General features: G+C 45.9%; 1 pseudogene; it reads right to left on the bottom strand.

The window, feature by feature from the left end:
* Positions 1 to 13,612: 13,612 nt before the first annotated feature.
* On the bottom strand, positions 13,613 to 18,732 carry LOC149344699 (uncharacterized; annotated as a pseudogene).

Genomic DNA, 18,732 nt, shown 5'->3' with positions numbered 1-18,732 from the left:
AGAGCCTGCATGAAAAAAACGTATGGGCATAACACAGCTTGCAAAAACTAAACGTCACTTTTGCCCGACTTTGCAGTTTTGGCTGCAATAAGGACATTGCAGTTGTTACAAACCTCGGATACAATGAACAGGATCTCCATGACTGTCACACTTTCTATAAGTGAGCGCGACTGTATTTGGCTGAAGCAAAGTTTGATTGCCTAGGTGTTACTCAAAGCAAAGAAAAAAAAAGCACTACCACCTTTCAGAGAAGAGACTTTTTCCCGTGTAAGTGCCGGTTTCGCCTCGGTTCTGCCAAGTGACCGGCACTTATTTGAAAGCACGCCTGTTACGCTGCGGCTTTTCAGCTCGTCAGGTGTCCAATACGCCTGAGTAGCACCGCGGCAGAACATGGAGTCTGTTGGTGCTCTCAGGAGCATCTGCCAGGCATCAGGCTCCATCCAGAGCCCACTGCCTGCATAGACCTGCAGGAAACGTGGAGAATTTCACATTTGTACACATTAACAGCAGTGAATCAAGGGATTTTAAATATTTCCTAACTTAAACAAAAAGCTGAAAAACATAAAAATTGTGTAGGCATGAATGCACTCTTTTACAGCGAGCAGTGTCCAAAATCAGTAGATTTTCTAGCCTTAAAATTCGAAAAAAAAAAAAATGCTTGCGTGCAACATGAAATATATAGCACAATCTTCTGACAGTTCTGCCTTCTCTTCATTCCGAGTCAAACACCGCCAAAAGTTGAAATAATGTTCTCTGCCCTAATTCAAACAAACTTCAGAAATAAGAATAAATTTCACATACCAACAACTAGGCATACCTGACAGAACAAGGCAGCCTCCTCATGATCAAAATTTATTTGTGTACTAAGAATTTCCTCAGGACGAGAATAACAGCAGAACCATTATGGCGGCGTCAGGTAATGAAGTACAAAAATGACAAATCAGAAATGCTGACCAGTGCCTTACATGATATTCTCTGAAACACCACAGATCTATGCTTTGCACACTACCCTTTTCGGCACACTTACTGGGACTAGTATAAATTTCTACTGTAAGCTAGCACCATCCTCTAAGCGGTACCCATTTCACTATGTACCAGCCCCAATTTAATTAAGAATCATTCACTCACTCTACTATGGTATTTGATACACTACATGACTTAAGAACATGCACAATCACCTTTCCATCATCTCTAGCAGAACCTATCACAGTGCTCTGCCCACCAGGCAGCTGGAGCTGGCAGTTCGCCTCGCTCTCCATCTCCTCGGCTGAGCGTACTTTTTTGACAAGAAAAGGAAGTACACAAATATCAATGCACCTCAGCAGCACATACAAGCAAAAAACAAACTGAGTTCAGTTTGACACTCTGGGCTATCAAGTAAATGAAAAAAAAATTAAATATTTTGCCCTCAAGGTAACATTGAAAGCTTTGCACAGTAGAACCTCGCTGCTGAGTTGATGGGTGCTGTATTTTCCTGGCTGCTACACATAGTAGTGGTCTAGATGGCATGATGATAATAGGGTTCCATGCATTATAAACCCTGCTGTTCGTTGCATTGTAACTTCGGCCACATTCCTACATAGTAATACTTGTGAAATAACACCCCATGCCAGCCTAAATGAGAAACGGTGGCGGTCATATGTTTACTTCTAAAGCGGCTTTACTTTGCCTGGCAAGTCTAGCACCACTCTGTTAGGCAGACGGCATTCAGACAGGCTGTGCCATCATCATCCACAGTGGTTGCACTTTTTTGAAGCAGTAGCTTCACTGCTACACGTGCACGGCTGAGATCGCCATGTCCGCAACATGGCCTTGAAGTTTGCCACAAATAAAACAAACAAACAAAAAACATCACAATCAGCGGGATTCAAACTCAGGTCCGTTGGGCGAAAGCCAGGTGCGCTAACCACTAAGCTTCAGACCCACGGCGTGACGATTCAATAAAACTGGAAATATATATGTGCTTCTTGTATACTAACTGCTAGGTTACACAGCCGCTCTATGGTAATTTGTGATTCGAGCGATTCATGATTGATCAGTGACAGGCGATTTCGAGAGGAGTTAGAAGAGGAATAACAAGAGGAAGACGAAGAATACAAAGAGGAAGATTAGCGCTCCATACGCAGAAAATCTAACACCGGGGGTACAGGAAAAAATCAGCTGTGGTTTAGCTTCGGTTAAACCTGGTGAGAAGCAGTAGTTTCACGTAGCTACGTGCGGCAAAGTCCAAAGAAACAACAATCTTTAAACAAGCCGAGAAACAAGAAACAAACAAAGCTTTGCAAAGCGCAGTCACGTGAAGCTACCGCTTCTCGCCATGTTTAATCAGAGCTAAACCACAGCTAATTTTTTCTTGACCTATCCTTGTTTCTTTTTAATTGTGCTGCTAGTGTTAGTGTGGCTGGGGCGATTGATTTTGTCCTTGCGCATATCATCACATCTTTTTGTGACTTCTGGATGCACACAGCAGTGGCAACAAACAGTAAGAGGGCTAGCCTACGCTGGAGCCAACCATTATGTTGGCTGTAGCGGCATTAGACATTCTCAGAAAGTATGTTTGCAACGATCGCAACAGCCACATAGCCCCGTAAATTCTGGAGAAATGAGTAGTCCTCACCGGACGTAAGGAAATGCAGCAGACAATGCTGCATGATTTTGTTGAGTGTTAATGTGTTTAGTTCTTCATTTCTCGTCAGAAAAGAATCGTCAACACTATATCGTACGGCACAAAACTACACTCGGTTGACATGAAAAAGAGAAACGATGAGTTAGGCATCCTTCAAATTCGTGAACTATTTCACTTTGTTGTGTTAACACGGTATTATTATTCAAATGAATATAAGACTCCCGTAAAAAAAAAAGATGTCACCTTGAGAAAAACAGAACGTTTTTTTAAGCCACGGGTTTACACAAACTATGGTAAAAAGATGCGCAGTTATTATGTACCGGCTGTATTTAATGAAATTTCCGATGATCTATGTATTGCAAGTAACAAACGTAGGATGATGACTGACATGAGAAATTGGTGTGCAAATGTATTTCCCTGTGTATAGCTTGAGTTCTTTCGTATGTGCAATTTTGTGTTCAAAATGTTTTTGTTTGTGTTTTGTTTGGTTTATTGTTTGTTTGTTTTAGTTAGTATGAGTGTTTAGACAAGTAATGTATACATATGAAGGTATTTCTCCACCTGCTGCCTGATCAGCCAACAAGCAAAATGTGCTTAGGCAGATCAGAATTTATGAATGTGTACGTATACAGACAAATAAAATTTTGATTTGATTTGATTTCTGTCATTTTTCAATTTGTCTTATTTCCCGCCTCTAATGTTTCCTCGCTCTTGCATTTTTTTTGTAGCAAGAGCTATTGGTCGCAAAGTAGCATTTTCACTGCGGCGGTGGTTACGCCGTGGTCGCACCGCTTCTTGCGCCGTTGCCTAGCAACCGTTGCCAGATGGAGCCGCGCCATCTGGTGCAACGTCAAAGGAGGAGGAGAGCCAGAGATAGCAGCAGGCACACCAAAAGACCTCCCAAGTCTCCGTACGCATTCACTGGACACCCGGACATCACACACAAGGGACCGGGAACAGGACTGTCCACGAGGCTGCTGGCGCGCAGCTAGATGAAGACCGTCGGCATTGCCTTAACGTGAGCCGACCAACTCGGACCACCCTTATTGTTCTCCCATCCCGCTCATAACACCTGACTCTATCATCGCACGCCTTTAACAAGAGCGGAGGGGTTTGTCGTGGGACCTTGCCCCAGACATTACTCCATCCATTCCTTCTGGCCTTTCTCGCCCGGCACAAGTTCTCGCTCACAAGGTGCGAGCCGGTGCAGCGTGCACCCCGGACATCCTGAGTCGATGGCACCGAGCCAGGATCGGCTGCCCCAATTGCCCTGCTGACTCTCTTGATTTGCACCACCTGATCTGGACCTGTCCTGGCACTGCGAGCCTCTGCGCCTGCTACACCTCTGCCTATCACATCCAGACATACGAAGACTGGACGGCCCCCAGTACCGACGCCAAGCGCAAGCTCAGTGCCCTGCTAGACTTCATGTCAGAGACCGACACCCTCACCTTCACCTAACCAACCCACTTCCCCCGTAGGCCTCAGGTCATCCTAGTGATTAAAGATTTATGAATGAATGAGCAGCAGGCAGACGTAGCGGCCTGTATAAGAGGGCGGTTCGTTGAAGCTGTTCTGGACAGAGATGGAGAGCGAGTCGGAGAGGCTGAAACAAAGCAGGCTTAGCTGTTGGAACGCAACAAGACGAAGGCGACGAGCCGAAGAGAGCGAGGAAGAGCGCGCAGAGCGTCTCAATAAGCGACGCTGTGAAGATGCATCTCGACGAGTTCGCCTAGCCTCTGAAGGTCCATTACCTCTCGCTACGTATTCCTGGCATGGCTGAGCTAAGCCACAGCCAATTTTTTTTAGTCCCGTGAGGAGTACATCAGCAGGGTTAAGCTGTATTAAAACTTGTAGAAACATTAATATGAGAAACACATCCCAGTGAAGAGTTGATCGGCTGCTACACTAACACTCATGGCTAAAAAGATAACTGGTGAAATAATGAGGGCTAAGTGACAAGTGACAACCGTGTGGAAGGCAATGGGCTACAAGCATGTTTCGATGAACTGCAGAGGACCTTTAGATGATTTCAAATGTGTGAAGAAACTACAGGTTCTCAGCGTGCACATACGACGTTTCACTTGTCGCTATTTAATATGCTGTTCACAGCGACTACAAGACAGCTAATAGGCAATACTAAAAAAAAATAGCCCCTGCAGCGGCCGCAGTGGCTCAGTGGTTATGACGCTCGGCTGCCGTCCCAAATGACGCGAGTTCGATCCGGCTGCGGCAATGGAATTTCGATGGAGGCGAAGTTCCAGAGGCCCGTGTGCTGTGCGATGTCAGTGCACGTTAAAGAACCTCAGCGGGTCTAAATTTCCGGAGCCCTCCACTACCACGTCCCTCATAGCCTGAGTCGCTTTGGGACGTTAAACCCCCATAAACGAGCCTTAAAGACACAGCAGAACATTGCGGAGCGAAAGCAGTTCAGAAAAATCGCATATCCTGCCAAAAATGAAAGGGGCAGTACAGCAAGCCTCATAGGCAATGCAAAAAGAAAAAAAAGAGACAAGTCAGATTCAATTAACTGCGCATCTGCTGAAGGACAGCAGCAACACTGTGCCAGAAAACGTTTCAACCTGTACACGGTACAACGCCTAACAACTTTGAATGTACCAGACGACCAGAATAATGCCAATATATTTTCTTAATTCACAAGAAAGGGTGTGTCAATCGCTTAAAAAGCTTTTAATTATTAGATAACTATTGGAAAGAAACATGAAGCTTAATGAAAAGGTTTGAAATGCAACTGAAGGCAGGACAACAAGCTATCGAAAGGTATAAATGTAATCATATAGTAGAGTAGGAGAGGGAAACAAAGTGGAGATAAAAAGTACAGAAAGAAATGGGGCCTGGGAAGGGTATGTAACCAATTTAAAGAAAAGGTAAATGTAGCACATACAGTCAAAGTTAGTGGCAGAGCAGAGATGGTGGAAGGATGAGACTAGAAGCTTCAGGGGATAAGGCGCCCTCAAGTGGCACAGTACAAGGTTAACAGGCGCTAATTGGACAAATCCTTTGTCTTGCAGTGAACATTTTCTTAGGCCGATTTAATTACGCAAAATAAAAAATGGCATCCATCACAAGAAGGTTCGCTCACCAAACTCGTCTGGCCCACTGCCAGTCGCCCTATCGGCGGATTTCATTGCTGGGGCCAGTTCTGTGAATTTGGTATAGTTAGAGTTCATGTCCTTGAACCAAAATGCACAGCAAAGGTATATTCACACAACGGATGAGGTCGCAAAAAGATCTATAGCATCACCTCAAGTAAAAGCAGTGTCCGCATGCTGAAAGCATTCACACAAGAGATGAAAACAGCAGATCTTGTCCTAATAGAAAAAAACGCCCTCCTCTCTCCATCTGCAGACACCAACTGGTTGGCGTGAATTCGTGACGTCAAGCCACATAATGCACAGTTCACCCTCATGATTTGCAATTCAGTCCACCGTGTGAATTCACCTTAAGATGACTTCCAAGAGCACTTATTTTAAGCTCTAACATCTACATGCATGGTGGCACCTACAGCATGGAATTCGATGAAGTAGCTTAGCTAAGACAAAAGGGATGAGGTTATCCGGCTTAGCATTCCTAGCAATAAAGTGCACGCTGGAAGTATGTGCTTGCCTAAATGGCTTGTGCCACTGCAGCTTGCTACAGCCCTAATGGGGCTTCCTGGTGGCCCTGAAACGGAGATTTGAAGTACTCTTAGTGCAAAGCATTTCAGGAAACAGACCCGTAACGCAAATTGACTCCTTTTACTGTGAAAACTATTGCAGCGTTGTGATGCTCAGTTTCAGCAATGAACATGTCCGACTGCAAGCTGCTCACCTGGTTCTTGTGGGCTACCAGTCACAAGAGCGGCCGTCCCAGCCAAGGTGGACAGCACTGTTGGGGCCCGTGCTGTAAAATTGGCCCAACTTATATGTATTGAGACTACAAAAAGCATATTAATGCAACAGCCCTAGAGAATAAATTATTGATTTGTACTATAACATCTATGTGCACTGTGACCCCCACAACACGTGATTTTAGCAAGCTGCTAGACTGGCCCACAATGCATAGACCCACAAAGCAAATTGACTCATTTTACTGTGAAAACTATTGCAGGTTTGTCATGCTTAGTTTCAGCAATGAACATTTCCGACTGCAAGCTGCTCACCTGGTTCTTGTGGGCTACCAGTCACAAGAGTGGCAGTCCCAGCCAAGGTGGACAGCACTGTTGGGGCCCGTGCTGTAAAATTGGCACATTTTAAATGTATTATGACTACACAAAGCATATGAATGCAACAGCCCTAGATAATAAATTATTGCTTTGTACTATAACATCTATGTGCACTGTGACCCCTACAACACGTGATTTTAGCAAGCTGCTAGACTGAGCCACAATGCACGATGTGATAGAGCAAAACACAGCTGTCAGCATGAAAAATATCAGTGCATATCACAAGCGTCTATGCTCCCATGAACAGCTTAAAATGATGCAACTTGTTGCATCCCTGTTCGGAGGACTTAGTAAAGCAGAAAGCTGGGCTAGTTGGTGAAAGTTCATGATTGAAAAAATAGCGCTAAAAACACACGAGGACTGAAAGGACGACAAAGACAAGCGCTGGAGGACTTGCTGGGTGCCCCACAATGTGCACATATCTGAATGCCCTTATGCAAAGCATTTAACTAAAAGAGACACAATATGCAAATTGCCTTATCTGGAATGTGAAGTCTGCATCTTAAAGGCGCTTTGAAACACCTTCCAAGAAAAGCACATCAACTCGTCCAATCACTGGACTATTTTGTCACAAACACGTGAGCCAAATAACACACTTCTACATGCAGCAGAGAATCCACAATCATGCACGAAAGTGGGAGAGCCCTTTCCGGAAATTTTTTTATGCTTGCACCCTCCTCCATTGCACGCTCCTGCATATGCCGGTTCAGTGATGGTTAGCTACTAGTTTTATATTCTTCTAGACGTTAGGCAGGTACCATGGACACGGCCAGCAAGGACACGGCATTTTGGCGCATCAGGCAGCTCCACCTGCTCAGAATCCCAGTGCACATCTGAAGTGGGGCCAGTGAAATAGCACTGACCTTTCAGCATGCACAGAGTGAGAAAAGGACACAAAGAGGCAGGAAACGCTGAGATCCAAATTTTAAATAGAGATAACTCAGGCTCTGCGAAAAGCATCGCTAAAATTCTTGCTGGAAGATATTCTTGAAGTGGCAGCCTTCAACATCCCAGGCATACTGCAACTTTATTAGAGCCCCTTAAACTTTCAAAACATCAGTTCAAGGAAACCAAGTTAAGGAGCCTGACCACTCGTTAAAGCATGCCTAACCAGAAACTTAAAAGGACTGTGAAGAAAATGTGCGCTACCAAGATCTGGCCAATATGATAGCCGTGGCACTGAAAGTGACCAAAGCAACTCTTTTCAAGCATAAATGAGAGGAAAGCAATTATTTTATTGACCATCTCTCAGGCCTGCACATCTAGCAGCCATGTGTAAAAGCTTAAAAGCATGGTCACTGATTTGAGCACTACTTCTAACATCGTAGTATGCACCACAAGCAAATGTGCTCACCAAGATGGTCCAGGCGGCTGATGCTGCTTGCAACCCTTGAGGATGCACTTGCCGAGGGCTCTACAACATGCATTACCAACATGACGAATGCTTTAGCCCACTAAACAAGGAGTCGCAATTCACAACTGCCGTTACAGCATTATGGAGTTTTTGCATTCTATTTTCCATTTATATTTTCACTGCATTTAGCCCAATCCAGTGAGCCTCTCTGGCTCCTAGTAGATCACATTGCTAGGAGCAACGCTGTGAGAGAGGTAGAATTAATTAAGATACACTTTTGGACTTCATACAGCACGTTAAGGATCCTTAAAAGGAAACTGTCTCAGGTGCTGCAGCAAATGCAATTTCACACAGCTGCTTGCATAGTCGTTTTATAAGCATAGTCGATGACTTAAGCACTTAAGTGATTTACTAAATTCTAGTCGTTACCCTTTTTACTTATTGTAGGTGCCTGACTGCAATTAGCAATTGCAATTAGGTTTGAACAGCGCAAGATCATGAATGTTTTCCAAGAAAGTACGCTTGCCTTTCTGCCTTTTAGTCGGCCCATGCGTTTCAGAGTTAACCCGAACGTCAAATGACGCAGCGTAGATAACTCTGCTTTCTGAAACATCACAAAATAGGCCACATCTGATGCAACAAGAGCCTAAAATTGATGCCGAACACCCTACCACCATTATCTCCAATCCGTTATCCTACCCCTAATTGCAACATGCCACCACTACTGTGTAGTTCTTAACAGACGCCAAATGGAAACAGTGGTGGGAACTTTGAAGTAAGTTGTTCTTCAGCACACTGAACTGCATTTTTTGCATGCATTTACATACTATGTAAATGCACATTTTGTCCACATTGCAAAATGGCGAGCATTGGTAACCAAAAAATATAACCAAATAATGCACTCACCGCATGCAAATATTTTTGTGTGAGACTCTTCTGCAGGTCTACATTCACAGCCCGCAGCTCCTTCACTTCCTTCCTCAGCTCTTCCATCTCCTGTGTATACGCACAGGTGTCATGAGGGGGAGCGTCAATGGCACTTTTTTCTGCCATGCGATCTTTGAGTTCTGTTAGCTCTATCTGCGTGGCACGCAGCTCCTCTTTCAATGCTGCACAGGTTTTTTTAAAGGTTTCATCATGTTGCAGGTTCTCTTGCAGGTCCTGCAGCAGCTCTTGTTCATGCGTCTGCTGCACTTCCGGACAATCTTCGTTGACTGTGGTACCTGTAATTTGCCATTTATCGAAAGCAACCACAATTTCACATTGCAACATGCCACTGCAGTCGATTTACATGTTTTCTAGGTTGGCTCCTTGAAAGTAATAAATCAGAACGACTCATTGTGCAGGGCACCTCATGTGAGCACCCTAAGACTTTCTGCAATTTTTAAAAATAGGTTTTTTGAGTTAGAAGAGCGCTTTTTCTGCAGAACAATGTGAGCAGTGCAGTCCTTTGAATACAATTAACAAGTACTAAGTAGCAGCCTGGTTAAATAATATTGAATAGTTAGCCTTTTAACTATTACTATTAGGCTCCTCAATACTGAGACGCATGTAGCCCACCACAGGTAATATCCATATCACTTTTTAGAAAATGTGGTTATCCTTTATGCTGTGGCATAACAAATTTTGGCTACTTCAACATGTTACATGCAATAGAGAGCTTCCTTTGCTTCAAAGCTTCTCAAAACCGCATGTATTTTGGTGTGATTCAGCCAAAATCTGTAAGGCCACAGCGCTGCGGCAACTGCATTTTTGAAATTCTAAAAAGTGGTATGGATATTACTTATGGTGGGCTACATGCCTCTCATTAATTAAGGAGCTCAAAAGTAATAATTAAAATGTTAACTATTTAAAATTAGTAAACCAGCCTGGTAGTAAGCTCGTCTATGCTGTATTCTGATGTAGTACTACACTGCTGACAATGTTATGATGACAAAATCACTCTTCTCGCTCAAAAAGACCATTTTTAAAAATAGCAGAAAGTCTTAGGTGAAACATCCTGTATACCATAAGCACATGCCATGAACAAGCCACAATCATACCTCACCATAATTCATGTAACAGATGCAATGAACAATGAACTCTTTAGCACATATGTAAACTGATTCTGAGAGACGGGCTGTGTACCGACAAAATGAAAATCGCCCGCGTCTGCGCAGTTCATAAAGGCGGCGATCGAACAGTTCTTGTAAATTACAGACCTATATCTGTGTTACCCGTATTTTCGAAAATAGCAGAGCAAGTAATAAACTTTATGTTTATTTTTTTTTGGTTAATAAACGAATCATAACCGAGCATCCATACGGGTTTTAGAAAGGCAAGTCAGTTGAGTCTGCCTTACTCACTACGGAAAAAATAATTGCAAACATAAAAAACAATATTTACACACTTAGAATATTCTTAGATTTCAAGAAGGCTCTCGGTTCTATAAAACATAATAACCTTTTCTCAAAGCTAGATCGATATGGAATTCGGGGTATCGCACTCGACTTGATGAAAAGTCATCTGCAGAATCGCTTTCAATTTGTACGCCTCGGGAACAATAAATCGAGTTTGGAAATCGTCTAGTGTGGTGTCCCACGAGGTTCGATCTTAGGGCCAATCCTATTGTTAGTCTATATCAACGATATTGTAAATATATCTGGAACATTGGACATGATCTCATACGCAGATGATACGAACGTCTTCTTTAAAGGATATAGCATAACCAGCCTAATAACCCAAGCAAATACACAGCTGCAAGGCCTGTCGGCGTGGTTCTGTTGCAATCAGTTGAACTTGAACATTGAAAAAACAAACTACACTCTTTTTCGTGCAAAATCGAGGTTGCTGATGTCTCGATCCATCCTCTTTTTGAAGGGAAACCTCTGAAACGCGTGAGCGTGCACAAATTTCTCGGAGTATTTTTTGATGAATATTTGAGCTGGACTCGACACGTGATGCAGTTAAGGATAAAGATTTCTTAAATCACTGGCATGTTGAATCAACTGAAGTTCATGAGGCCTGACTGGTTTAAACGCCAATTGTACTACGGGCTAATTTACTCTCGTCTATAATATTGCATATTAGTATTATAAACTACAACGAGAACCAATCTTGAAAGACTACATGTGGTACAAAAGAAGTATTTAAGAATAATCGCAAATAAACGAAGATATGAACACACCGCACTTAATTTTCAGAAATATAATATATTGACAGTTTTCAACATGTTTCCTGTCCAGCGTCGCTATGCAGGTGTATCACGGTGTCAGTTCTGTTGGTTTAATATTTCTTGAATCCTAAAGACGCCAGAACTATGCTTATAGAGAGTGAGAGAGAAAGGACGGAAAGGCCGGGGGGTTAACCAGGCGATGCCCAGTTGGCTAGCCTACACTTGGGGAGGGGAACTATGCTTATAATTTACGTGAAGGCAAATATGTCAAAAACACAGCTCGAACATCGTATGCTGCACATAGGCGAACTTTAAGATATATATCCCAGGTTACGTCGTTAATGTAGAGTAGGAATAAAAGCGGAGCAAGTACTGAGCCCTGTGGGACGCCGGATAGAACAGGAACTGTGTCTGAAACGCATTCAACAAGCTGTACAAACTGGTAGCGATCTGCAAGATAGTCACTAATCCAGCGAAGAATCGGACCGTCTCCAAATGCGTTCTCTAGTTTAAATAACAATTTCATGTGGGAAACCCGATCAAAGGCTTTTGATAAATCTAAAAAAATAGCATCAATTTGTGACTGGTCGTTTATGCCTAATGCGAAGTCATGGAGGGTTTCAATTAGCTGGGTAACGGTAGATAGGCCGGATCTAAACCCATGTTGGTTTGAATTAAGTAGATTGTGTTCTTCTACAAACTGGGTCATGTATCTAAGTATTATATGCTCCAGTAATTTACAGCACGTGCAGGTCAGTGAAATGGGACGATAATTAGTCGGTGAAGATGAGTTGCCTGACTTGTGCACGGGGACTACTTTAGCTATTTTCCATTCTGATGGTAAACGGCCTTCCCGGAGTGATTTTGAGTATACAAGAGAGAGAAATTTACTGCCTGGTTCCGCATACCGTCTCAGAAAAGCATTTGGCATTCCGTCCGGTACGTTGCTTTTCTTCTCGTCTAGATTCAGCAGAAGCGATAACAGTCCGCTCTCAGATATAATAGGAACGCCTGGCAGTTTGACGTGGGCGGTAGTGCTGGGCCTGCATTCAGGAAGCTGGTTGTCGTCTGGCGTAAAAATTGACTGAAAGTACCGGTTGAATGAATTTCCCTTTTCTCTGCCTTCCTGGGGAGATACCGGTGGATGAGGGTTTGCACGTTGATTTAGATAATGCCAAAACTTATACGGGGCAGTTTTGATAAAATTGTTTAAAGTGCTACTGCAGAAACGTTCTTTCGAGCATTTAATTTTAGTCTTAAGTGACTTTGTTAAATCCTGGATCTGCAATTGGTAGGCTGGGACAGCTCGTAACTTGTTAGATTTGCGTAGCCTTTTTATTCTGCGCTTCGTATGTATTATATAACGCGTGATCCAAGGATTTTGCTTACGGATGACCTTTTTTGTTGAGGGCACAAAACTGTCAATGCAATGCCCAATATGAGCTTTGAATTGAAGCCAGGCCTCGTCTATGCTGGTTTGTTCATTGGTGCAGAGATCATAGAAGTCTGGAAATTCGTGAGCAAGGTATGTAAGTATGGCTGCGTCATCTGCTCTATTAAATACGTGTACACTTTTAAATGGACGATGAGAGCGGACGCCATTCGGTAAGGGCAAGGTGCACACCACCAGTTCATGGTCAGAAAGGACTTCATGTGCATGAATGTTAATTGTACCGCGGAGGAAGTGGTCTGTAACAAATATTCGGTCGAGAATTGTTCTGGACGCTCCCTGGATGCGAGTGGGCGTGGAAACAAGCTGACTTAGATTAAATGTGATTAAAAAATCAAGCATTATGGAGCTTGCCACAGTTCCTGAACCCAGAGAGATCCAGTCAATTTCTGGAAAGTTAAAATCTCCTGCCATTAGTATCTTGCTGCCAGACATATGCTTTAACATGTAATCAAACAAGGTATCTAGGTACGAGTTTTCTGCGTTTGGTGGCCGATAAACAACGCCAACGTGTGCGATACCATTTGTCAGATAAATCTTACACCAAACTGCTTCAACTGTTGGAACATCCGGCATGACTGAATATCTTATGTCACCTTTAATAAGCAGAGCGACGCCCCCTCCTTTTGATTCTCTGTCTTTTCTTACAATTGTGTAGCCCGGCGGCACAATTTCACGGTCTGAAATGTTTTTGTGTAACCATGCCTCTGTAACTGCGACAATATCGGGTTTAAAAGCCAGCACAATAGCGTCAAGTTCATGTGTTTTATTTGCAATACTGCGTGCATTTAAGTTGAGTACAGTTATTGACGTTTGCTCCTGGTGATTCGCTTTCCAGTGTTGCTTTGATCTTCGTTTTTTGGCTCAACTGGAACAATGTCACTGCTCTCACTATCCCACGTGAAGAGCGGACCATTTGTTTTCACTTTGTCATATACCAGAGATACCTTTTCTTTTCTATCACGGTGTTCTTTAGTGCGGTCCCATAATTTTTTCCTAACATTCTTGACAGCAAGCGAAAAATCTTCTCCAATGAAGAACTCGGAATCTTTTAGTTTAGAACATTGTTTAAGAATGCTAAGTTTATTTCGGTAGTCAAAAAACTTCATGATTATAGGCCTAGGTCTAGTTTCGTTTTCTTTACTTGGTCTGCCCAGACGATGAATTCTTTCAATGTCTGTCTTTGTAATTCCAAGTATATCCTCAAAGACCGTTTTCGTGACAGTTTCATGCAAAGTGTCTGGAGTTTCATCCTCCTGCTCCTTAACGCCATAAATGATTAGATTAGAGCGACGGCTTCTGTTCTGAAGCTCATCGATTTTGCTGGTGATGGTAGCAAGGTTACGTTCTAATTCCGTAACTTTCCTGGCGCACTCCGTGACTTGCTTTTCAAGCCCACTAATTTTTCAAGCTTCTTTTCTATTGCAATAAGCTTCTGGTTGGTTACAGCTTTACCCTTCTTAATTTCCTGAATGTCTTCAGCAATTATCTTCAGCTGTTCAGCAATCGTTTGGCCAATAGGGCCGGGATTTTCTTCGGTATCACCGCTAAGCAAAAGCAGGCATCGGAGCGACACAATCACATTCAAGAGCAATTCACAAAGCGGCTGTGGGCATGGCAGCAACAGTAAGCAGACGTTGTTACTTCTAAATGATTTCCCGTAACGTTTGCTCACCTGTGCAAAAAATGCGAACGGGTTGGTGACGCTCATCTTAGCGTTGCCGCCGCGCCCACTGCCCAAATTTTACAGTGGAACTGCAGAGGTTTCAAGGTCCGTACTAAGCGGGCCGACCTACGGCTTTTCCTAACAACGTTCCCCAGTCCTTCTGCTGTAGTGGCCCTCCAAGAGCCGGGGGACGCAGCCACCCTCACAAATTACTCAGTGTATCAGCAGGATGCGCAGAGCTCCCTCCGCGTACATAAAAATTATACGGCCTCCCCGGTGGACCTGGATTACAAGGCGATTTTCTCGTATGCGATGGTGACGATCCTTCCGCTACGCAAACAGGACCCCCCATTACACGTACTCAACGTTTACAGCTCTCCCAAACTTCCAAATGTCACATTTGCAGACTTATTCAGTCGGGCGTTAAAGGTGGCGAACAGGGACCCCCTCATAATTGTTGGGGACTTTAATGCCCCCAGCCCCTTATGGGGATACATACGTGCAGAAAAACGAGGACGCAAGCTGGCGAAACTTGCGTCAACGTTGGGCCTTACTCTTCACTCGGACCCTGCACAACCCACTCGCATTGGGAACTCCGTGGCACGCGACACGTGCCGAGATCTCACCTTTACCAAAAATATTAGATATGCAGAATGGCACAACACCGAGGAAACCCTGGGTAGCGACCACTGCATTCTTGCGACCACAATCCGCACCAAACTCCTTACAAGACCTCACACTAAAGCAACCCTTCCAGACTGGACCAAATTCAGATCCAACTACACTAACCCTACCCCTATAGCGTGTCAAGGTTACACTAACTGGTCCCAACACCTCATCTGCCAACTCAAAGATACCGAACAGCACATTCAGCTCTCAGAGGCGAACTCGGCGGTGGACAACCACCTCCTTCACCTCTGGGAGGCCCGGCAAAGCCTCGTCCGCCGATGGCGCCGGCAGAAGAACAATCGGCAACTCAAAATCCGCATCGCGGAACTCACCCAACAAGCGGCAGAGTATGCGGCCCAACTCGCCAACTCGAACTGGGTAGACCGATGCAACACCGCTGCTCGGCAAATGTCGAGCCGGAGCACGTGGCGCCTTTTCCGCGCCCTCATTGATCCGACCCAAACCCGCACCGAAACACAAAAACATCTTCAACGAGCAATTCACGCCTTCAGCGGAGACACAGCCAAACTGGCTGACGCGATCCGAGACAAATATCTGTACACAGACCAGGATTCGCGTGGTCCGGCGTACTCTTATGCAGGTTCTGAGAACGCAGAGCTGGATCGAACGTTCCAGTTTCACGACCTCAAAGCGCCCTGGCCAAAGTGAAACGAGGAACAGCCCCGGGCAGGGACAAGGTAACTGTGAAACTTCTCGGCAACCTACCCGAACCGGCCTACGAGCGGCTGCTCGAATACTTCAATGCCATCTGGACGGGAGGTACGCCTCTCCCAGTGGATTGGAAGACGGCTCTCGTCACATTCATACCCAAACCAGGCAAACCTCTTAACACTGACAACCTCCGGCCCATATCTCTCACTTCTTGTGTGGGGTAGTTGATGGAGACCATGGTCCGTGACACACTATCCGCCTACCTAGAAACGCACAACGCCTTTGCAGACGCCATGTACGTGTTCCGCCCACACCGCTCCGCACAAGATGTGCTGCTGCAACTTCATAGAGAGATTCTTGATCCCGTCGAGCACCCTAGCGATGACAAGGTGGTCCTCGAATTGGACTTGCGGGGTGCTTTCGAGAATGTGACGCATGATATCATCCTCTCCCACCTGTCCCAAGTGAACTGTGGGTACAACACATTCCAATATATTAAGCAATTCCTGACAGATCAGCAATCATATATCCGACTCCAAGACAGTGAACATGGCCCGTACCAACTTGGTACGCGAGGGACTCACAGGGAGCAGTCCTCTCGTCTCTTCTCTTCAATCTGGCCATGATGAAGCTCCCTACCCTGCTGGGTGAGGTCCCGGGTGTGCAGTATGCCCTGTACGCGTATGACATCACTCTCTGGGCAACACACGGTTCGGTTGAAGAAATCGAGGCCAACCTGCAGCAAGCGGCGGCTATTGTGGACGATTATGCACGCCGCTGCGGCCTTGAGTGCTCCCCGAGCAAATCAGAATTCGTGCACATACGTCCCAATCCAAGGTGCACAACCAAAATTGCCCTCTCCCTGCTTAGTGGCCCGATACCTGAACACGATGAAATCAGAGTATTGGGACTCTTCATACAAAAGAACCGCAAGATTGACACCACGCTGAAGAAACTCCGCAAGGTGGGGGATCAGGTGGGCCCTATGGTCCGCCGGGTATCAAACAACGAGGCGGGTTGCGATGCAAAGACGCCCTGCGGCTGGCCAATGCATTCGTAACCAGTCGAATCCTGTATTCGGCACCGTACCTCCACCTGCGCAAATGCGATGAGAGCGCTCTCGAAGTGATCCTCCGAAAAATCTATAAGAGAGCTCTCGACCTCCCAATTGCAACGTCCAACCAACGTCTCCTCGGCCTGGGGATGACGAACACCTTTGGGGAGCTGCGCGAGGCTCATTTCAGCAATAAATACTTGCGGTTAAGCAAAACACCTGCGGGTAGCCGCCTACTGACTCGCCCCCACATCAATTACACAACCCAAGAGGAGAAGCGGGTATCCATGCCCGAGGCCTGGCGCTTCGCACGAAAGGTTCGCCCCCTCTCGAATAACATGACAAAAGATGCCCATGATGGTCGCCAAATCGCGCGAGCGGAGGCCATTTCCAAGCAGTATAGCGCTCGACCAGGGGTATTTTACACGGACGCGGCCGGTCCACACCATGGGGGTTGGTACACGGCTGCCGTTGTCCACCAAAACAACCCAGTTCAGAGCCTCACCTTCCGTGCCCCCAACATTACATTCGCGGAGGAAGTTGCTATTGCACTTTCAGCTGCGGATCCAGCGTCCCGAGTCATTATCACCGGCTCAAGGGAAGCTTGCCGCAATTTTGAACAGAGCCAATTTCCAGATCGTGCCTTCCAAATTTTACACAGATGTGAGTACCGGGATTTCCCAACCCGGCGCACCATCATCTGGGCCCCAGCACATGCGGGGACAGAGGGAAATAAGGTAGCGGACACTACCTCCCGCGCGCTTAACCACCGGGCATCGCCTCTCTCGCCGCCTGATCCGGCTACTGATTTTAATCCGGCTATTACTTTTCGGGAGATCTCTCTCCTGTATCAAAACGCTCACGGCCGATACCCACCCCCCTGTAAAGGCTTCAAGGCAGAGGAGCGTTGGCTACTTCGCCTCTAGACCAACACGGTACTCTGCCCGGCAGTGCTCAAACATTTCAATTCGGCCTTTTCGGGCGCGTGTCCACACTGTGGGGAAGTGTTTGCGGACACGTATCACACGGTGTGGGCATGCCCTGCCAATCCTGCTTTCCCACCCCACCCCCACCCGAGAGGACTGGGAGGCTGCCCTGCTGGGCTGCTCAACTGTCCAGGACCAACGAGCCCTGGTGACAAGAGCCCGGGCCGCCGCGGAGGCCACAGGGGTCCCGGACTAGGGATCCCTCCTAGTGATTGTGAGGGCCGGGCCCTTCAGGCACGGTCCAAGCAATACCTCTCTTGTATATAGTATAAATAAATGTTTTACACCACCACCACCACTGCCGAAGGATCCGGCGAAGCCGCATTTTATACTGGATGGTCCTGATGTCCGTGTCGATGCGTTTGTGGTTTCCGTTGATAGCCGCGTGGTGCCGTACGAGATATGATAGTCGCGCTGGTGAAAAGTGGCGGGTCGAAACACTGGGATCCCTTCATCGCCTCCAGTAGTCCGAAGAATGGTCACTGACGCTTGACATGCCGATGGCGGCGCCTCTGGTAGCAGCAGCAATCCAAGAAAAACCTGTGCAAAAAATACGAACGGGTTGGTGACGCTCATCTTAGCGTTGCCGCCGCGCCCGCTGCCGAAGGATCCGGCGAAGCCGCATTTTATACTGGATGGTCCTGATGTCCGTGTCGATGCGTTTGTGGTTTCCGTTGATAGCCGCGTGGTGCCGTACGAGATATGATAGTCGCGCTGGTGAAACGTGGCGGGTCGAAACGCTATGATCCCTTCATCGCCTTCAGTAGTCCGAAGAATGGTCACTGACGCTTGACATGCCGATGGCGGCGCCTCTGGTAGCAGCAGCAATCCAAGAAAAACCTGTGCAAAAAATGCGAACGGGTTGGTGACGCTCAT

This window comes from Amblyomma mixtum, chromosome 5 (assembly GCF_055824585.1).
Source record: "Amblyomma mixtum isolate Tamu chromosome 5, ASM5582458v1, whole genome shotgun sequence".
Classification (NCBI taxonomy): domain Eukaryota; kingdom Metazoa; phylum Arthropoda; class Arachnida; order Ixodida; family Ixodidae; genus Amblyomma; species Amblyomma mixtum.
The sequence above is the reverse complement of the archived record's forward strand: the minus strand, read 5'-3'. Positions and strand labels throughout refer to the sequence as shown.